This window comes from Cannabis sativa, unplaced genomic scaffold, assembly GCF_029168945.1.
Source record: "Cannabis sativa cultivar Pink pepper isolate KNU-18-1 unplaced genomic scaffold, ASM2916894v1 Contig1, whole genome shotgun sequence".
Classification (NCBI taxonomy): Eukaryota; Viridiplantae; Streptophyta; class Magnoliopsida; order Rosales; family Cannabaceae; genus Cannabis; species Cannabis sativa.
The window spans coordinates 733,709-753,795 of record NW_026870037.1 but is presented as its reverse complement, the minus strand read 5'-3'; the positions used below and the strand labels follow the sequence as shown (position 1 = coordinate 753,795).

The 20,087-nt window shown below is 29.8% G+C and overlaps 1 pseudogene; it reads left to right on the top strand.

Moving 5' to 3' along the window:
- The first annotated feature begins 2,491 nt into the window (after positions 1-2,491).
- On the top strand, positions 2,492-15,157 carry LOC115719875 (uncharacterized; annotated as a pseudogene).
- The last annotated feature ends 4,930 nt before the right edge of the window (positions 15,158-20,087 follow it).

Sequence of the window (20,087 nt, the reverse complement as noted above, 5' to 3'; positions counted from 1 at the left end):
CCAAGATTGGCTTTGTTTTGTTTGGTTTTCTAGTTTTCTTCAGTTCAACTTTTGGTTTTCATCCAAACAAATCCTATGTGGCCATGCAAGCCTCAATTTTCTGTTGCCTGTGGACTCAGTGGATGCCACAACCCTATGCACACATGGGCGTCAACGTTCCAGGCAAAAGATCTTTTTTGACCAAGTTTGGCTTTGTTTTGTTTTGTTATCTTGTTTTCTTGAGTTCAACTTTTTATTTTCATCCAAACAAATCCTATGTAGCCTTGCAACCCCAATTTTCCGTTGCATGTGGACTCGGTGGATGCCACGACCCTATGCACACATGGGCACCAACAGTCCATGTAGAAGATCTTTTTTGACCATGTTTAGCGCTGTTTTGTTTTGTTTTCTAGTTTTCTTGAGTTTAAATTGTGTTTTCATCCAAACAAATCCTATGTGGCCATGCAAGCCTTAATTTTTTGTTGCATGTAGACTTGGTGGATACCACGACCTTATGCACACATGGGCCCCTACAGACCATGGAAAAGATTTTTTTTTCGACCATGTTTGGCTTTTTTTTGTTTTATTTTTTTTTCTTGAGTTTAACTTTTTTTTTCATCCATACAATTTCTATGTGGCCATGCAAGCCACGGTTTTCTGCTGCTTGTGGTCTCAGTGGATGCTACGACCCTATGTACACATGGGCGCCAGCGATCCATGCAAAAGATCTTTTATAACCAAGTTTGGTTTTGTTTTGTTTTATTTTCTTGTTTTCTTGAGTTTAACTTTTAGTTTTCATCAAAACAAATCCTATGTGTCCATGCAAGCCACAGTTTTTCGTTGCTTGTGGACTCGGTGGATGCCACGACCCTATGCACACATGGACATCCTTTTATTTTGTTACTATCTTTTTAAATAAATAAATTATCGAATAATATATTTAATTCAATTTTCAAAAGATAATTAATTAATTTTGTTGAATTATTTTAATCAATAAAATAATCAAACAAAATTAACATGGACCTTTATATGTTTTTATACGTGTGAGCTATATTTTAAAGTTTAAAATTAATTTCTCAATTTTACCATAAATAATATTTATTATTTATTTTGTCAATAAATAAAAATTGATTAATTCTCATTAATCTCTTATTTCACAAGAGTTAAAAATAAATATTATTTTCTTTAAAATAATATATTCCTCTTTTTAATATTATTTACGAATAATATTATATTTAACTAATTAATATAATTTTATTCAATAAAACTAAATAGTTTAATACTATTAATTATACAATTCCCAATTGTCGTAATTATTCAAAATAATAATTTTATAAATTACTTTTTTACCCTTAAGAATTTATTTCTCATAGAAATTAATTCTCACTCAAATTTACTCATAATATAAAACCTTCTCTTGTACATTGTTCTGTAGAGGTGATTTGGAAACCATGGACCTATATTTTAAAGCTCCATTAAACATTTGATTATTATCGATCTCATCAATAGAATAATCTGGTTTATTAATTCTATTATTACTCCACTATAATTATGGAATTGCACTCTTTGACAATATAGAATTATATTTACAGAATTCTTACTTGTAGTCCATCGATATAATCAATATAAGTAGTTTGCCCTCCAATTATTAGTTCATAATTAAAGTTGGTCAAAACTACCATTTTACCCTTCTAATTATCTATTGACTCATTATGTACCATTAATTCAATGTGAACAGTTACTTTATAACTTATTATAGATTTGAATATAACTGTTAGCACTCCCAGAATTAACACTATAAGGGAATTAATATTCGGTTCGTTAGAAAACCTTGGATTCCTTTGGTGCATGGGCGGCTAATAGCCTGTGCAACATGGGCAGTTGCACAGGGCCTTAAAATAATAGGGGCCTATTATTATTATTATTTAAAATATAAAAAGATGTTAATTAATATTGAGAATAGGAAAGGTTGTTTTTAGTAGTTTCCCATAGCATAACGTTAATATTAATGTTATGTACAATTATTATATAAATACACAATTGACATTCTCATTTTTATCTCATTCTTCCTCTTTCTCTCATTCTTTTTTTTAAAAAAAAATCAGTATCATTCTCTCCCTTTCTCATATTTTTAAATCAATTTTAGTTTTTGGCTGCCATCAATTCTCATGAAAAAAGCCAGGTATATATTATATATATAAAATATAATATAAATGTTACATAATGTATATATATTATTTATGTGTATTCTCTTTCTCTAATATATATATTTATATCTATACATATATATATATATTAGATTAGAGCTTTCATTTGGTGGTTGATTTGTTATTTTTTTTTTCACTTGGTGATTGTAGTATTGGGCAATTGGCGACATTGAATTTGTGATAGCAACAAATACCAGGTTCTTATGTTCCTTTATTCACTTCTAATTTAATTATTACTCTCTTGATTGTTCTTTGAAATATTATATTAGCTCTTTTTTTTACTATGCCTCCAAATATTATAAAACATGAGTCTGGGTATGAAAAACGTAAGAAAAAGAAAAAAAATTGAGGAGTTAACTCAATCTCAAAAAGGAGCTCTTGATAAATTTATTATAAAAGAACCATCAGTTTCTTTAGAAAATCATAATTATGACATTGTTGATGTTGAAATTCGTGAAAATATGGTTCCTAATGAAAATGTTAGTATTGAGAATCAAAATGAAAGTGTTGATGTGGAAAAAAGAGGTGATGTGCCTATTGAAAATGTTAATGTCAAAAATAATAATGATGTGTCATTTAAAAATGATAATATGGAAAATCTAAATCATAATACTACAAATAGTGATGATGATCATTTGAATAATTCACTTAAAAACGAAGATGTTTTAGAGGATAATGATGATAACAATGCAGAGCAATCAAACCCATTTGAACATTTGCTTGATATATTTGATCCAAGAAATTGGGATGCTCTTGATTCAAAAATAATTGATAGTGTAAGTGGTATTTTAGTAATTAAAATCACATAAAAGGTATAAATGTTGTCTTTACCTTATGGAGGTATTTTTGTAAATAAAATGTCAATTTATATTTTTTATGTAATAATTCCTTGATTTATTAGTGTTGAAGGGTCCAAAAAGAGATTTTTCTGTTATGAGTGGTTCTAAAACTAAATTTTCTAGACGATTCACTGCTAATTTGTATACTAGAGTTTTATCAAATGGAGAGAAGTGTGATCGAGATTGTCTTGTTTATTCAAAAGAGTTAGATAGAGTATTTTGTTTTTGTTGCAAAAGTTTTTAAAAGTGGGATTGGTAGAGGCATGTTAACAAATGAAGGCTTTAGTGATTGGACGCATATTGGTGAAAGACTTAAAGAGCATGAGATTAGCATGGAACATGTTAAATATATGATCACTTGGTATGAATTGCGTCTAAGGCTTAAAAAGAATCAAACGATTGATAAAACTACTCAAAGGCTAATTGAAAAAGAAAAAGATCATTGGAAAAAATTTTTTACTAAGAATTATTTTAATAGTGAAATTTCTTGCTAAACATAACTTGGCCTTTCGTGGTTTTAATGAGAAATTGTATCAAAATAGCAATGGAAATATTTTGGGCTTAATTGAAATGTTGGCAGAGTTTGACCCTGTTGTCCAAGAACATATTAAACGCATTACAAATGATGATATTCACAATCATTATCTTGGACATAACATCCAAAATGAGTTAATACTTTTGCTTGCTTCTGCAATCAAAACTAAAATCATTAAAAAAGTCAAACAAACAAAGTATTTTTCTGTGATACTTGATTGTACTTTTGATGTTAGTCATCAAGAGCAGATGTCCTTAATATTGAGATATGTGGATGTTTCTTCACATTCGGTTAACATTGAATAATATTTTTTAGGATTTTTAAATGTGAATGATACAACTGGTCAAGGACTTTTTGATGTTTTAAAAAATGAGTTGAAAAAACTTAATCTTGACATATTTGATGTGCGAGAACAAGGTTATAATAATGGGTCAAATATGATAGGAAAACATCAAGGTGTACAATAAAATTTTTTAGACATAAATCCAAGAGCCTTTTATACTCCTTGACAGGATGTCATAGTCTTAATTTGACATTATGTGACATGGCTGAATCATGTAGTAAAGCTAGAGATTTTTTTGAAGTTATCCAGCGCATATATACAATTTTTGCCAATTCTACTAAGAGATGGCAAATTTTGAAAGATAATGTGAAAGGATTGACTCCAAAATCATTGTCATCCACTCATTGGGAAAGTCGTGTAGATAATGTTAAAGCTATAAGATTTCAAATATCAGAATTTAGAGAAGCTTACTTGAACTGTCAAAAAAAGATGAACTTGATTCTAAAATAAGAAGTGAAGCAAAATCCTTGGCAACAAATGACTTTGGAGATTTTAAGTTTTTAATAGCAATTATTATTTGGTTTGAAATATTATCTGCTATTAATTTAGTTAGCAAGCTTTTACAATCAAAAGATATGCTTATTGATGTTGCTATGAAAAAAATAAAAAGGTTAATTTATTTTCTTGAAAAATATAGAGAAACAGGTTTTTATGATGCCTTAAATAGTGCTAAGAAAATTGCTATTGATATGAATATTGATCCAATTTTTCCTCAAAGACGCACAATTCGAAGAAAAAGACAATTTGATGAGAATTTGAATACCCCATCTATTGAGTTATCAGGAGAAGAATCTTTTAGAATTAATTATTTTTTTTACCTTGTTGATCAAGCCATTGTTTCTCTTACTAAGCGATTTGAACAATATGAAGAATATGAAAATATTCTTGGTTGCTTGTTTACTTCTGATAAGCTCCAATTATTAGACAGTACAGGTTTGAAGTCTTGTTGTAGTCATTTTGAAAAGGCATTGAAACATAATGAACAATATGATATTGATGGAAATGTATTATATGTGGAGTTAAAGTTATTAAGAGAAATCTTGCCTAGGGAAAAAATGAGAGCTATTGATATATTGAAATTTTTGAAAGGCGTAGATTGTTTTCCTAATACAATTATTGCGTACATAATTTTATTGACTATTCCTGTGATAGTTGCTTCTGCAGAAAGAAGTTTTTCAAAATTGAAGTTGTTAAAGTCCTACCTGCAGTCTACCATGTTACAAGAAAGACTTAATGGATTAGCATTGATCGTGATTGAAAATGATGTTTTAGAAACTGTAAAATATGAAGAGATGGTTGATGAATTCGCTTCAAAAAGTATGCGAAGAATGGCTTTTTTTAAATAGAAGGTTGATAATTACTTAAAGTTGTAATGAAATAAATAACAATTATTATAATAAAATCGTTTTTTTTTTATTAGGAGCCTAAAATTTAAGATTGGAACAGGACCTCCAAAATGTTTAAGACGGCCCTGCTTTGGTGTATAACATGTTCCCAACCACTCATGTTATTAAGCTCCCAAAACAGAAGTTGTAAGAATCATCTTCTCTGAGAAACTTTAACAAGTGAATCAAAGAACTCAATGAACACAAACATGAGTTCATGTATACTCATGATTCAAGTTATTCTACTTATGGTCATCGTTGTGATATGAGTAACGTCTACTATTCTAAGTCATCCCTACTTCCTATATGTTGGGCTTCCATTCATAGCTAGGTGCAGAGACCGCTTCTTCAACCATTCATAGATAGGTGAAAATATATGCGTAGTTGGCTATTGGTACATTTCATTATGTGCTTCAAGTTCCACTACTAGTGTTGGTGATCTATTGCGCTGAGCCTGTGAAAACTTCTTCAACAAATCATCTTAAGCATGCTCATAGTCCTTCCAATGCCTCTATTAGATCGTTAGCCTTACTATTATTGGGTTCTCTGGAACATCAACCATCTATGGGTCAGCGGAACACACATCCTTAGCCCCCACCTCTATTGGTCGTTCCTTTCACATTGATTCTAACTGATCTTCTAGTTGCATGTGTGAGCTCTTACAAGAAATGTTGATTTAATAGAAACAAAAGAGTTCAATTATAGGGAGAGAAGATTCCATGAATATATCTAAACTTAATGTTGTCAAGCTTAACTAGTAATATTCTATTTATCAAACAAAGTCTAATGAATTCCTAATATAATTTATTCTAAATTTTAAAGAAAGGAACATTGTCCTTCCTAGTTTCAATTCAAGACAATAAAGAAAAATAAAACCTATTCATATTCTTCATAAAAAGTGTAATCGATCATAGCAGGTAATATACTCTTAATTTCTCTAAGCACCCACTACAGATGAGGCACTAATTATAGGAAACATATTTTAACAAAAATCTATGTATCACATATAAAACTATTAATGGCAAAACTAAGCATATTGAAACTAACACTTACATTATAGTGAGAGGGATTTTTTTCAGTCTTCTGTATGTATACTGTGAGTATCCTTCGGGCTAAGGAACGATCGGCTCTGATACCAACTGTAACGCCCCAATATTTTACCTTATTTTACAAAGTGCTAATTTTGATGCATTAATTAAAAAGAGTCAAAGCTGTTTGAAAATACACAGTGGGTTTTACAATAAATATGCAAAAAGGTGAATGATCATTCATATTAAAACAAAATAAGTAGTTGAGTGTATTTTTCTTAAAAAAATAAAAATAAATTTATAACATCCCACTGAGCTCAGATTACTTTATTATAAAAAAAACAAAACCAAGGCTCCACCGGCGTTCTAGACCGTTTGCTCGTCCATAGCCCCTCGCAGTATACATACCAGAACTGACCCATCTCATCAAACTTACATTCAATGTTCCCTGTCTATTTCCTGTAGGGGGAAAGTAAGGGGGGTGAGCTAAAAGCCCAGTAAGGAAATGCTTAACATACAATAGCATTCAATACACTAAACATATCTTAAAATTCACAAAAATACGATTCTTTATAACATTAACGTATCCAATCTTAACAATAGTATATACCTTAGATCATAATTGTAATTTAAATAACTTCAGATATGCAAAGCTATATCATATATCATATATTTGTACTAAACGAAACCATTACATATATGTAGGGACAACAACCCTGACATCATACTCATAGCACAATCATAGCAATAACATATAAAAATTATTTCAATCATATCATGTCTTTACCATAACATTGGCATATCATAGTCATTACTTACATAACCCGGGCCTAGCCTGGCCCTACAATATCCTGGGCCTAATCTGCCCATATAATAACCTGGGCCTATGTAGCCCTACCATTGTTATAGGATAGGGTATCTCTATATTCAACAGTAACATCACTGTATCATACCCCACCATAACAATGTCATACACGAATCAGACAAATGTAGGGTAGGGTATCTCTACATTCAACGGCCTTACCCCGTATCATACCCCACCATGGCCCCTCATTTGTACCTGAGACGTTAGCATACAACATACAACATACAACATACAACATACAACACACCACATACATCATACAACATACAACATACAACATACAACATTTGTCTGATTCGTGTATCATACCCCACCATGGCCCCTCATTTGTACCTGAGACGTTAGCATACATCATACAACATACAACATACAAATCGTACCAACCATAATATATATATATCGATTCACAAACTCATATTGTGTCCATACCACACATTCTCAGTACTATATACACATTCATAATAATACATCACAAATAATATTTCAATAGACAAATAATTTAAATTATGCAGTTAAACACATAAAACTACTTAATTTCCTTACCTCAAATCTCGCTGCTTAAGACTTGTTATCTCGTCACTAAGACAGGGGTCAAGGCCCTAATATTAAATTCGTACTCTTACAGTACAGCAGAAAGATCACTATTTTTTACCAACAACTACACTAATTCAGTAAAAGTTGTCTTCATAAAAATTATAAGAAATTCCATTATCTTTCTAATGATATAAAGATCATTAAAAATGGATTAAAACTGAGAGAGTTATGATTGTTTTACTGAAACTATTTCTGAGAAGGAATATAGAGTAACAAATTATACAACTTAGCAAAAATACAAACCTTTTGTATTGAAAGGTTCAGAACTAGAATATAACATCCTCATGAAAGTTTTAGGAAATTAAATTCCCTTTCCAATGATACCAAAATCTTTGAAATTGAAATTATATTGAAGATATATGGCAATTTTATCAAAACAGTTTTGGAAGAACAAGATTCAAGAAACGAAGCAAATAATACAGAAGGAAAATAACTTTTTGACATAGTATAACTCCGAATTAACAAAATGTTCCTTCATGAAGCTTATGGGAAATCTAATAAGCTTTGAAACCATATATAGATCATTAAAAATGGATGAGAATTGAGAGAGTTATGGTATTTTAAGTGAAAGTACTTTTTTCTGGGAATATGAAAAAAACGATTTACAACAATATCAGAAAGATGATAATTTTCGACATAGAATATCACCGAAATGGTGAATAGTTTCTTCATAAAAATTTTAGATCATCGAATAAGCTTTCTAACGATATAAAAATCGCTGGAAACGGATCAATATTGAGAGAGATATGACTATTTTACTAAGACAATAATTTTCAGAAAAAAATAAAAAACGAGATTTCATAGTTTAACCTAAAAGTTCACAACAATAAGTGGAAGAACTCTCTTACCTCTTGATGACTCTTCTTAATCAGTGCTAGATCTTGAAATCTCAAATTATTAGAATGGTGATGATGATCTCAATCTTATGTTGATGAAAATCATGAGTGTTGTTTGGCGAAGAGAACGAAACAAGAAGGAAAATTATAAATATTTGATAGATAGCCAGATGAATAACTTGTAGGGTATAGGATTTTATGAGTGTCTTTTCTAAGAATTGTGTTCAGGCTAGAATTGTGTTAAAGAAAGAGATTGAGATTGAGTTTTATTTTTCTCAGGGTTAGAGGCTCTGCATATTACGTATCAAGAATGTGATAGATTTAGGTTTTATAATCTAATTAAACCTATAAAAGAAAATAATAAAATAACCCCTATAATCTGATGCTAATTTAATTCTAAATAGAAAATAAATAAAAATCTTATTTGTTAGATATAAGTTTTAAATTTGAATTTTAAAACTTAGGGTTTCTATACTAAACTTAACAGGCCGTCACTTTGTAGCTTAATTTTGACTCCAATAAAGTTAAAATTATGATAAATCTATTTCTACATAATTGATAGATCTCTGAATTATCTTTCTAACGCCACTGAAATCACCTCAATCCGAGCTCTAGAACTCCAGATATGATCATTTTAGTAAAACAGTTTTTAATCCTGCGAATTTATCCAAACCTACAAATTTTTAACATTAATTCTATAATAATGTTATTTGATATCACTTATACCATTAATTAAAATCCACTAAATAATTTATAAAACCCTAATAAACTTTCATATTGAGCTTTAATTAAATGATTACCTACCTTGTAAAAATACCATAGTATTTTACTTTCGTAGTTAATATAACTTTAACTCTCTCTAGAAAATTGGTACAATAATCTAAGCAATAATCTCAACTCACTAACAACACAAATATATAAGATAATTATCCTCACACAATTAATATCACAAGGAGAGAAAAAAAAAATTAAATACTATTTTAATCTTGATATTACAATCTCTCACTTGTGGAGGGTCTCCTTACATATTCTATAACTCTTATAGACGTTGTATCACATTCGACTATTCAGGCTAAGTCATATGAACGAGACCCTCCACATACTGTAGTTCTAGATTTCAGAGACCTTCATATCATCATTGGATAAATATATAAAATTTGATTACAATATATTTAATTAATTCATTTTTTTATTTCTTTCAGGTTCATGTTGTTTGATTAATCATTTTATATTCTCAATATTAAATATTTATTCATTCAAAACTATTATTTTTAAATATATTAATCTAGAACCCTCCATTAGCCACATCTAATTGATTCTTTTAATTATGATAATTAATGAACTCAATAGATTCCATGACTAATTAAGTCAGATATTTGGAATGAAAAATTTCATTTCACATCCTTTCTCGTTTTAAATCAATCACATTTAAGTGACTTTTTTATTTAAAATTACATAATTAATAAGAATATTTATTTCTCGTTTCACAAACGATACTATAATTTATATATTCTTAAATTAAATATTTTCTTAATCTTAAATTCTAACAACTCGTTGCAAATGGATTCACCTATTGAATGATCTTTTAAATATACTCTAGGCATACTCAATACTCCCACTCAATTAGACAACTCCTTATTTATTCACTGTCTTTGATTATTTAATTAATACTCTTCTTAATTTATAATTTGAAATTTATTACTTGTCTAATCTCATTATGCTAGTATCCCTAAATTTTAATAGTTAAGCAATTATTCTATTCAATACTAATATTTTATATTTTAAATTATTTATCCAATACCTCAATAACATCCAAAATTTCCATTATTATATTATTAAATCCATATTTAGTAACACTATTTATTAGTAATCATAGGCGGACCCAGATTGTAGCGAGGGGGGGCAGTCGCCCCCCCTGAAAAAAAAAATCGAGAAAAAAATGTATATGTATTTTAATTAGTTACAACATATATTTGTATTAAAAGATGATATTTATAAACATAATAGTAACCTTGGTGTAATGGTTAAGGTAGTTGGTAAATAGGTTAGAGGGTAAAGGTTCAAACCCCACTAACTACACTTTATATTTTCTTTTTAAATTTATTTACGCCCCCCCTCACTTTAAATTCTGGGTCCGCCACTGTTAGTAATTATACATTATAGACATCAATCACTTTATTCTCTCCAGAATATTTGATATCTAATAATTACTATTATATTGTTTGAATTCAACCACATCAAAATTCAAATCTAAATATAATAATTCAAATATTCATCTTATGAAGTCAAAAACCAAATCATCCTTCTCTTAATGAATATTTTTATGAACTATCACATATACTTTTATTATTTACCATAAACAATATCAATTTTAATAAAGTAAAAGTTTCTAACTTATTAAAAATACATATTCAATATCATCTTAATGTATTGAATAATTAATGAGACTGTTAATGTATGATTATTGAATAATCATATTTTGACTCCAAAGTTCAAAACTAGAAAGTATTAACTTTCCCATTTTCTTTCTCATTAGACTTTGATGTTCTTTTTTGTTGAATTAAGCGTTTATATATTACAATACATAACATGGGACTCGAACCCAAGACCTCCAACACACACGCACCCTCTATAGCCACTTGAGCTAGCCTATATGTCTAAGCGTTACTAATTTGAATTAGTTGGTTATTCAAACCTTCTTGGTATATCTTTTATTTCAATAAATCTCATCTATTGAAATATAGTTCCATGGAAATTTGATTTGATTTAAAAATACTAATTGTTGTATTTAAGAACAATTTAGTTTTCTTAAATTATTTATTTTAATGAGTAGAATACTCCTACTTAAATACTTATTACCTTTGAATATAATTGGTGGTCATGACTATTAAAATTTAATTTTAACTCTTCAAACTTATTCTCATTTTAATTGTCATCTTTATTGAGATTTAATTCCATGAACAACTTCAATCAATTATTCTCAATTTCAAAATACTTATTACCTTTGAATATAATTGGTGGTCATGACTATTAAAATTTAATTTTAACTCTTCAAACTTATTCTCATTTTAATTGTCATCTTTATTGAGATTTAATTCCATGAACAACTTCAATCAATTATTCTCAATTTCAATGTATTCTAAGCACTTTAAAACACTTTTAATTTATTTAAATCATATCTCATATTGATTTGAATAATTAGTTATAATCTATTTCACTAAATAGATTCAACTAGTGAATGTTTAAATGTGATTTTATTTAATTAGACAATTCTAATTAAATATTTATATTATTCCTTAATGAATCATTAACCATACATGATTGGAATAGAATTTGATATCCATGTATATGTTTTAATAGTCATTCAAAGCTTTTAATTAAATGTCATTGAATTTCTAAGTTTAATAATATTGAATTAAAATTATATTTTAATTTATTTTAAACTTAATTATAGAAACATACATAAGTTACTATTCTAAACAGTTACTTATGTATTATTTAGTCAAAATAATTAAGATATTTAAACATGATTTTAAAATTATACTATGAGTGTTGAAGTCTTATTTAATTAACTTTGCACACATAAATTTGAAATTAAATAAACTTTATTGATAAAACATAAAATATTCAAAATAAAATTATTTAAATAAAACAAACTTTAAATGTGCAACTAAAATTTTAAACAATAAATCTAAAAGAAAATGTCTTTAAAATTTAAAATAAAAAATTGACTTCTTCATTGCCCTTCTAAAATCCTTCTCCATCTCGAACTTTGTAGAAGTCTCACTTCCTCAAATTACATTCGTCGTCTATTCACGAATTTGCATGCAAGAGAGAAACAATGTCAGTGATTAAGAATAATTTAATTCACTATTGTTTATAAACAAGAAGAAAAGCGAATCATATTTACCTTCCTCTCCAGCTTCGTAACTGTCAAAATATGCATCTTGTTATGATGAGCATTTCTCTCATAAGTAACTTGGTCATGAGCGCAACGTACTTATTATGTACTATCTTCCAGATGTCACATGCATAGACTAAACAGTCATACATATCTCTTATCTCTTCATTGAATGAAGCCAATAAGACAAACCTAGCACGAACATTATTATGGTGCCATCGGTTATAAGCTCTCCTGACTACGTAACTAGAATGTTCACGTAATATGAGCCAGGGAGTTTTTATATAGACAAGTTCAAATACATTTTCTCTTTGTAAAAGAAGTTCTATTTTAATTCTCCATTCGGATTGGAAGTTACCATCAAATTCAGTTACTCTATAATAGGGATAGTTATGCACGTTGTATTGTTGCTCTATTTTTATTATTATTAGACTGAAATAAAAAATAAATAATGCGAGATATAAGCAATAGGATATAAATACATTATAAGTTCTATAAATGAAAAATAAATATCAAGTTTGGAATCTAAATATGATGCATGAGCTCACTTAGAAAAAAACATGTATACATTATATGTGTAGTTATACTAGCGGGGATTGTGGGACAAAAAATAAATCCACTTGGTTTCAGACTTGGTGCAACCCAAGGTCATCGTTATCCTTGGTTTTCACAACCAAAAAAATATTCTAAGGATCTACAAGAAGATCAAAAAATATGAAATTGTATCAAGAATTATGTACCAAAAAATATAAAAATATATTCTCTTATTTATTACTTGTATCTACTATTTAGGCAAAATATCGCCACCTCATTGTTACTAAGAAACTAAAAGCAACCTTAGAAACAAAAGAAACAGATGTACAAATAGAAACAACTTTAGAAACAAAAGGACTAAAATTCTACGATAAGATTATTCAAAGATTAAAGTTCTGCTTTAGGGTCGGTCAAATTAATATCGAATAATATACAAGACTTGTTCTTGTCTTTATAAATTGCAACTAAAATAACTCTTATTTTCTTTATAAAATAAAGTATCGCTTGTTTGGTCAAGTTATGTCCCCTAATGTCAAAGACGGGGACATTACTTTGTGTGTAACACATTATTTCAAATTCCACGACTAACTTAGTAACGCCGCCTTAAGGGTTGGTATTGTACTAAAATAGATTACTTTATCCTATCCTTAAAAGGAAACCAACCTAGACAATATATGGTTCAACACCTTACAAAGCTGTCTCGAGGCCCTTCCCATACCCTCGGGTGTTAGACTAATGATGGAGACCATGGGTTTCATAACAGATGACAACCCTCTCCCACTCACTATTTTAAAATGTATTTATCATTATTAAAACCATTTTAGAAAAATAAAATTTTAATCTTCAAAATTAAATTTTTTATAATACATTAATTAAATTACTATATAATAGGTCTAAAAATAATTTACTAAACAAATGAGCCTTATTTTGTTGTGCTACATCTCTGTAAGTATTTTGTACTCAATTTATGATATTGATGTTATTTATGTTAAATATTAATTTATATGAACTTTAAATTAATCTCGCTAAACATGTATTTCCAAAATACAACTTCACCCTAAGAGTAAAGACCATTCCAAAATTTAACTTCTTGTCATCGACATCATTCTAAAAATTTAAATCAGCATAACTTAAGGGGTTTAGAACACCACCTTAATAGACTAGCATATAGTCTTTTTTTCTGCTGAGATATTTCAATACGTGTTTAACAACTACCCTATATTTTGGTCCTGGGTTGGATTGATATCTCCTTACAACTCTTACTTCGTGACAATGTTGTTTAGTACACAATATAACATACATCGAACTATCAATTACAAATGCATAAGAGATTCTTCTCATTGCATATATATATATATATATTTTAGAACACCTTTTTCTTACTTGTGATGTGACTTTTCATGCTTGGTGATCTTCTCTTTGGGATATTTATTGGATCGGTGAAACCGGAATCCGTATGTGGGACTGGGTCAAATTTATTTGGGATCTTAAGCACAAGGGGATTAATGCAGATGAAGTTTTTTTTATATGCATCTGTGGTGGTTGATACAGTCTGGCGCACTCGAAATGACAAAATACATAATAACTATAATGTTGATTTGAAGAAGTGTATTGACCATATCTGTATGTCCTATGCAGATTTACATGCTACTATTTTCCCTGTTCCTAGCCCTCCTTCGACGGTGAGCTGGTCTCCTTCATCTCAGGATTGGATCAAGCTTAATTGCGATGTTAGACTGGGTTCGATAGCATGTGCTCCTCTGTTGTTGCCAGGAACCACCTCGGTAGAGTGGTTTGGGTCCAGATGTCCTCTGCCGATTTCTCTGATGCTCTGTGCGGTGAAGTAGTGGCTTGATGTTTGGTCATTTCGACTGCCAAGGATATTGGTGCAAAGTTTGTAATTGTGGAGAGCGACTCAAGGGTAGTTATCAATGCGCTCAATGGAAAGGAGTCTCATTGGAGCATTGAAAACTATGTCTCTTTTTGTAAAAGTTACTCTAATTTGTTTTCTAGTTGTATTTTCTCTTATATTAACAGGGATTGTAATTTTGCCGCTCATAATGTGGCTAAGTGGGCGTTTACCCACAAGAGGTTTGGGGTTATCCCGTTAAACTCCATTCCGACTAACATTTTATGTAACGACCGTGAGGTCTAACCGGTTTATTTATCAGAGTACGTTTTTTATTCAAAAAAAAAAAAAGAGTGATATGAATTACATTATGACAATTGTCGACGCGGAAAACTTTCAGTCAACAAGCTAATTATCTAGCCAAATATATACGAAATCAAAATATGAGTCACTACAAGCAAAGCAACTTATATAAGACCAAGTTATCATGGAAAATTAGACAAAATAACTTGAGATCACCTTCAAGAGACATCCGATATAAACAACCCATTACATATATTTATTTAGGAGTCTTTGGACATTTACTATGATAGATGAATTCCATTTGAGGACAGTAGTTGTCTTTTTTCATAATTTTCCATTGAGGATTTTTTTTTTTGACGTGGCGAATAAAGTCACACATGATTAACAATGCAGCAAACTACAATCAGCGCTGGAACCTTCTCGAATTAGGATAGCTCATCGTCTAATCAAAGCATGTTTTGCCAAACCATGAGCTAAAAAATTTTAATTGTGAGCCATTTAAGACAAAACTGCATCAAAAAATTTAGACAATAAAATTATAGTCTTAAAACCATTGAAAGATCAATTTGACAGAAAAAAGAAAAGGAATTTGACCATGGACAAATCAAATGAATAGTAAAGTCAAGCCTTAGCATGGGCTATGATTGTGGAACTATCAAGAAGCATATAATATTGGTATTATGTTCGAACTTCTTCATGCAATAGAATCATATCTCACTCACCTTTTAAAAAAAAAAAAGGGGAAAAACGCATCAACTTTGAACACAATTTTTTTTCTAGCGATAATTGCGGTCTCGTGTGAGTAATTGTTGAGGAAAAAGTTATAATTATTGAACCATTTCTTTTTTGTTGTGTTTTGTTTGTGTTTGTCTCCATCTAATGTATGACTTCTTTCCAAACCCAAAGATAACAACTTTATGAGTGGGCTGACGTGATTAGTTCATGTCAATACCACTTTTAGTGGTTACACACCTTTTTCACTAATAAGTTCTTCCAATATCACAATTTGAGTTGTCAAACTTGGACCTAACCCAACCCCCTTTGACCTCTTCCATCTTGTGTTGTGGGCCTCACTCCACTCTACTCTTTTGTTCTCATTTGCTAATTTCCTAACTCAAATAATACTATCTTATTAAAATAAATAAATAAATAAATAAATACTATCTTTTTTTTAAAAAAAATAAAAAATAACAATAGATAAGTGTATGTTATTTTAGGCCATTGTAATTTTTGCTTAATTTTAATTATTTTACAAATTGTATGTTTATTAGAATACGTGTTTAGTGAAATAGTTAAATTTGGTCTTTTTTTTTTTTTTTTTTGGAAATAAAGTAATTCATTAGATAGCAATATCCGCTATTACAATAGATTGAAGAGCAGAGGGAACATTGCTCTCAGTAAAAAGACTATCAGACCAAAAACAAGCACCACGAGCAACACAATGTGCGGTCTTGTTAGCAGATCGTTTAACACGACAAACAGAGACATTATGTAAAATAGAAAGAATTGATTGACATTCTTGAACAAACAAGCCGAAAACATATGGAAGTGCAACCGAGCTATTAATAGCTTGAACAACAGCGATACAATCTGTCTCGATTAGCACATTCGACAAGTTCCTCATCTTCAACCAACTGAGGGCTTCCTTAACACTCAAAGCTTCAACAACAGCTGGCTGACAAGCCCCAGGATGCAGAGAAGAGCGAGCTTCGATAAGCTTCCCATGAAAATCTCTAATGACGATACCCGTACCATATTGAGTCGTTGCAGCAAAAATCATCCCATCAGTATTGATTTTCAACATCTCAGCAGGCGGCTTCTCCCAACACACACTGCTACCAGCAACATCAACATCAAATAACAGCGGTTTGAACCTATTTTCCTGAGCCGACAACTAATTATAAAGAGTAGATCTAGCCATTCGAACCACATCCGCAACCTGAGAAGAACGCCCCTGCCAAAGAAGCTCATTTTGGGCTTTCCAAATACCCCATGCCACCATCAATAGCTCATCCACCAAAGCCACTCTACCCCCCTATCAGAAACGCCTTAAACCAATCGGCAAAGGTAGCTTCTGTAGAAAATTGCAACCCCACACCAGACCTATTCCAACAAGATTGTGCAAAATGACAGCCAACCAAAACATGGACAATGGTTTCTTCATCGGAATTGCAAAACACACAGCGGGGATCAACAGGAACATGTTTAGTACGCAACTGGGAACGAGTTGGTAAACACCCCAAGATAGCTTTCCACTCAAAGTGAAGAACATTGGGAGGGACTTTAACTTTCCATAGAGCCCTCCATAATTCAGACTCCAAATTAAGGCTCCATTCACCTTTCAACTCTTGGAGATAGTGGTAAGAACTCTTGACCGAGTTAAATTTGGTCTTCTAAAATTGAATTGGGTGAATTTTTTAGACTTATTTAGGAATTGATCAACCTCCAAAATTTATCGCTTCACTACACTATATATAAATTAGTATATCTTTATAGTTATAGTATCATGAATAGTAAATAGTGTTGCACATTCTCTCCATCGTATTGGATCCCGCTCTTAATGGAACGAAAATTTCTTTTATAATGGGAAAAGGGTGGGGATGAGAATTAATTTTTATTCCCGAATATTAAATAAAGTGGGGATAAGAATAACACTCTCGGACTCCAGAAGAACCCATTTAATCGTTTAAGTACTTTTTTTAATAATATTTTATACTTTTTATTATATTTATGTATTTTTCTAGTAGTATATTAGTAATTTTTAAAAAAATTTAAATTGTATTTTTAAAAATAATTAGTTTATTTAATAATAAATAATATGTAATATTTTAATTTTTATGTAATTTATTTTTTTATATAATTAAATTTTTGTATAAACTTTAGTTTCACATAAATGGGTCTTTGTAAGGATTTTTGCTTCATACCCGATAAGGAATAGGTCAGGATGAGGATTAAAATTTTTAACGGGAATAAGTACTGAGGGAGCATTCTCTACAAATTCTCGGTCCTGTGTACATCCTTAATTATGAATTCAAATTTGATTAATAAAAATTTATAATTATAAGTTGACTCTCAATTTATGTGATTAAAAAAATTATTTGAAAACAATAAATGAGTAAACTTAGAATTTTCTATCTCAAATACTTTAAATTTCTTGGATTAAGAGACATTGGATGATAGTGACTGATTATGAGAGTAAAGAGTACCATAAATTTTGCAAAGAGTGTAGCAGTGAGGTTGAAGATAACTTTAGGATTTAGAACAACCAGTTTGGTGGAGTGAGAATAGAATGATAAAACTTTTAGAGTTGTTTGAATAAAAGATATAATGACTCTTATTAAGTTTAGTTTTATGGATAATAATAATAATAGTAATAATGATAATAATTATATAATAAATTATTAAATAAATTAATATTTAACTTTAAAATTTAAATTGTAAGTTTTCCATCCTTTATTTTTGACCTAGAAATTTTTTGAATTATCATACAACTATTTTTACAAAATTTATATATAGATCTTTGAATTATTTTTCTAACACTACTAGAATCACCTCAATCAGAGTTTTACAACTCTAGATTTGATCATTTTACTAAAACAGTTTCTAAACATGTGAATTTGTCGAAATCTACAAAATTATTAACCTTAATTCTATAATATTTTTTTTATTTAAAACCACCAATGCAAATCATTAAGCCCATCAATAGTTTCTACAACTCTAATAGTCTTTTATATTTGACTTAACTAAAAATATTTTTTAACTCGTAAGAATATCACAAATTTTCATCTTGGAGAATAATACAACATTACTTATCTTAGGAGATATAGTCATTAAACTCTAATTATTATCTCTACTCAATATCTCTAGAAATAAATAAGACAATTATTTTTATACAATTAATATTCCAATAAATTTTGAACACTATTTTTAAACCGAGTATTACACTAATTTACAAGAACACATATGCATCAAAATGAGACATAACATAACAGAATGAGTAAATTTCTGTAAATATAAATTTGACAGTGTCTATGTTCGGGAGTAAAAATACTAATTATGTTTTCTCATTAATTCTACAATTTGTTATTTTTAATAAAAAGAAACGTTAAAAAAATATGAGTTACTATTTTTATTTTTTGAAAGAAAATATGAGTTAATATATTTTTTAAGGAGAAAATAATATGGATTTTCATGGTGCGTTTGAAGTTAAAATTAAAAGTGCATTATATATGTATTCAAAGATTTTATATATACATCATAATTAGGGATAAAAATTGTGCCTGTGAGTATTGGTGTTCCGCGGGTACCCGCTCCTAATGAGGTAGGGATTCTTTTTTTTTTTTTGAATAAAAGATGATGATTTTATTAATGCATTTCTTGCTCAATTACATCAAAGATGTTACTCGGAATGGAGGAAACCGAATAACTACAATCAGCATGTAACCATGAAACTCGAGCAAAAGCATGAGTAACACAATTAGCAAATCGTTTAACAAAACGAAAATTAACATTATTCAAGTTGGAAAGAAGAGATTTGCACTCCTCGATGCAACTACCAAATGGAGAAGCCATAGTTATGGAACTCCGAAGAGCTTGGACGGTAACAAGACTATCCATCTCCACTGCGACGTTGGAAATATTTGAATTTTTTATCCAACTTAGAGCTTCTTTCACTCCTAACGCCTCAGCATAACCAGGATCAACCTTTCCTTGCCAAGAATCAGTCCTAGCATGGATGAAACAACCGGTAGTGTCCCGAAGTACCCAACCAAAACCAAATCGGTTCTTATCCGCAAACGTAGCAGCGTCCACATTAATCTTGAAATAACCAACATGAGGGGCACACCAATGCTCATCTCCTTCTCCAATTTCAATCGATGAAGAGAAGG